The sequence below is a fragment of the Schistocerca gregaria genome, chromosome 9 (genome assembly GCF_023897955.1).
Source record: "Schistocerca gregaria isolate iqSchGreg1 chromosome 9, iqSchGreg1.2, whole genome shotgun sequence".
NCBI classification, from domain to species: domain Eukaryota; kingdom Metazoa; phylum Arthropoda; class Insecta; order Orthoptera; family Acrididae; genus Schistocerca; species Schistocerca gregaria.
Genome location: NC_064928.1, coordinates 145,725,856 through 145,729,743, shown reverse-complemented (window position 1 = coordinate 145,729,743; position 3,888 = coordinate 145,725,856).

The window sequence follows — 3,888 nt, the reverse complement described above, 5'->3', positions numbered from 1 at the left end:
TATCGACACTAGATATTTTCTATTCTATACACATATATAGGTGAATCAATATCGTTGATACATACAGACATATTTTAGATAAAATATCGATAGCCCTACTCTAGTCGCTTGGAAGAGACAATAATTCTGGAATTAAATTAAAATGTGCAACTACTAGAAACTCCCAGTAGACGTAGACAAATTTTCTTTAACTTAATCACTTGAAACTTCCAGTGACTAAGTTACAAAAAAATAAATATTTGCCATGTATAAGTTTTTGGCTAAGCTTATAGGCAGTGTTTCCATTAATACCAAATAAAGTGGTAATAGCTTTATTACTTTTATCGTCCACATATTTGAGCGACTCCTCAGCAAAATTGACTCGACTGTGTTTAACGTCTGTGGTTATTGATTAAAGTGAGTGGCATGTAAAGCAGGCAGATGCCTTCTCGTCGAATTCAAGAGAAGGGTTTACTCAGCTAATTCTATAATGAAAACTTCTAGATGAACAGAAAAGTGAAAAATACTTTAATATTGCATATTAGACCTACCCATCGTGCGAAAGCCTTCTTCAGCTCTTTTGACGTGGTACAACTTAACTGTAAGGCATTGTAAAATCATTACTGCTACTAGCCCTTTGTGTCACAGTGGTTTCACTGCGAAACCACTTTCTGCTGCGTTATGTCCCCTTGTGGCATAGGTGAATTACTGTGAAGTGGGAAACCAGTTTCTCACCCTTGTTTTTGGTGCACTCTAGCGGATTTTCGATGAACTAACTCAACAAATCTTGAGAGAGCAACGCTGCGACCGGGTGAGTGCAAGTGCGACATATTGTGATTCAGACAAATTGTTTCCAGGGCTCTCGGGTGTTCAGGCAGATGTGATCGTTGAAGTCCCACGATATTACGGCGAATAACCTTTCTGCCTTCAGCAGGTGGTTCTGATGGAATAGTTTGTCTGCTCTCTCTCACCTTTTACTTTCCCCTCTTAGGAGAAGTATATGGAGGAGTTTGTAGCCTTTTGGCTTTTACTTCACAATGTATGTTGCGTGTGTGTGGTTGTCTTGGATAGTTTTGGCTGTCTGTGTCCTGTGGTAGTGTTCTGATGGTGTCTTGTACTTGCCAGGGATTGGCGAGATGTCAGGTATTTTAAGGATTACGGATTGATATTAGGACTTCGAGATTCTGGAATTTTTCTCTTCGATTTAGTCGTCGAAGATCGTCATAGGACGTTTGTGCTTATCATGGGACATGTCATACCGTGATAGGAAGTGGATGAGGTTATTTCCAGATCTGGAAGAGCTCTTGTAGAAAGCCCATGCCAGACCATGGAATCTTTCTTTGAGGATGGGGATTTCAGGAGCGGCGTGCAGATCGGCGGAGGGGAATCCCATGGGTAGATGCAGTGCCCTCCTGAGGGCGCAGTTCTGCAGCCTCTGGAGTTTGTCCAGGTGCTGCTTCGCCGTGTATCCCCAGAAAGGGCAAGCATACTCCATTACTGGCTGTATAAGGGCCTGACAGACATTTAGTCCCATAGATCAGGGAAGGGAGCTGGCTGTGTTGAGGACTGGGTGGGTATAGGGTGAACTTTCTGGCACAGACCTTCCTGTGGTCCTCATCTATGTGGTGTTTCCACATTAGTCTCGAGTCTTACACTGAAATACTTGGCGGATCTGCACCAGCGGAATTGGGATCCATGCAGGTGAAGGGAGGGGGGGGAGGGGAGGTCGTTGAGGGGCTCCACGTCTCCCAAGCCTCTTGGTGATCAGCATAGCCTGTGTCTTTTCAGGGTTGATGGTGATGTGCCAGCAATAGCCCCAGGTTTCTATGTCATCTAGAACCCTTTGTAGCCTATGACCAGGCCCTTATTCGCATTATGAGTGTAAAAGGCTGTGTAAGCAGAATACTGTGCAGTGTGCACCAGAAGGGCTGTGGGAGTGTCCACAGTATGCAGATTGTACAATACGGGTCCCAGAACTGATCCCCGTGGCACAAATATGCCTTTTGGTGGAGGTGGCTGTTTCTACCTTGACAGAGAAAGCTCTGTTCGTGAGATAGCTGTGGATTAACCTGACTATGCTCCCAGGGAACCCCTGTGTGTATAACTTGTATAGTAGCTCTTTATGCCATACTGAGTCGAAGGCTTTGGCTACATCAAGTAGCACTATCCCACAGTAGCCTCTGTGGTAGAAGCCCTCTATGGCTGCTTTCACCAGTCACCAGTCTCATGATCTGTTGTGGGGCAGAGTGGTTCTGTCGAAATCCGAATTGAAAATCCAGCAGAAGTTGCTTGTTGGTGATGTGATCTCATCTGGGTATTAGCATGAGGCGCTCATAGATCTTGCTGAGAGTTCGTAAGAGGCTAATAGGCCTGTAGTGCTGTGGGAATAAAGAGTCTTTCCCTGGTTTGTGTATTGCGACCGCTTTTGTATGTTTCCAGGATGCTGAAAACCTCGCAGGTATGAGTAATCTCGAAGACGTTTGCGAGGTGTTTGATAGACGAGGGTGGGAAGTTTTTGACTAACTGGTTGGTGACACTGTTCTGTCCTGGCGCCTTTTTCGTAGGGGGGGGGGGGGCTAATTACTTTTGCCGCACCCTCGGGGGCAAAAAGTTGGGGTTCATCCTCTGAGTCCTCCTTAGCACTGAAGAAGACAGCCAGTTGATGATGGACTACCTCTTCATGTTCATCATCCTGGCTTCTGCCACTTGGAACCGCTACTCAAAGGAGTCGGTGAGTGCACTCGTCTTTTCAGCATGGCTGTAGGCCAGACCTTGCTTGCCATGCAGTGGCGGCAACCTAGCACGTCTTTTGGTGAATTGCTTGTTTGCTTGACATAGTGTGTGATTGTCTATTTTGGGAGCTGAGGCGATTGTGCCATTGCTGGTTTCTGTGCATACTGAGGGCTACTTTCAGCTCTCTGTGTAGACAATTGAGCTGCCTCCTGGTAACCTGATTTCTGGTGATCTTCCACTCTCTTGCCACTCTGTTCTTGTGTCGGATTTGGGCTAGCAAATGTGCCGGGAGTTGTACTTGCGAGTTGTACTTTGTAAGAGAGTGGCATCTTTCGTTGCCAGCAAGAGGGTACCTGTTAGGTCTTGTAGCACGTGTTCTACTGTTTTGGCAGTAGATGGTGGAGCGTGAGTGATATCAGAGACGACAGTTTCTCGGTGTTGCTCCCAGGCTGCAGGTTTGTAAGACGTCTGGTACTGTGGGAGTGCTAGCCATTTTCCCACATTAACCTCTAGAATCACTGGGTTGTGGTCGCAGGACATTCTGTTGATTGTCCTTGCAGTCACAAACCCTGTGATCCTCCTAGTTAGGGCTATGTCTAACATGCAGGCCCTACCTCCATTTTTTGGAAAATGTGTGGGCTCAACTGGACCCCATGTTTCGAAATGGTGGTCACACACTAGTTTTTGCAGTCTGGCGCCTGCTCTGGAGGTTACTATAGAGATCCAATTGGGGTGTTTGGCGTTGAGTCACCTCCTGTTATGAGTTTGCCTTCAATTTGCCCCAGAGCAGCTATGTGTCCCTTGTCTATCGCATCTTGCAGGGGTTGGTAGATTGCAACAATTGTTAGGGGTCCAATGGCAGTGATTACTTCCACTGCCACTGCTTCGATTTTATTGGTAGCTGGTAGGTATACCTGGTAGTGGGGGATCCCTCTTTCCGCCTTGGGTTGGCCTGTCTTTACGGTAGCTAACATAATTGGGAACTGTTGCTTTTATTCCTGGTTTTAGGTGGGTTTCCCCCATCAAGCATATGTCGATGGAGAAATCCTTGAGTTCCTGAACTCGACCTCTTGATTAACAATGCCGTCTATGTTAAAGACGCACATTGTCGGGCTTTGGATATTTGGTCATCTACACATGATGAGGTTTTGAAACTACTGAGGAAGTTGCAGGGGG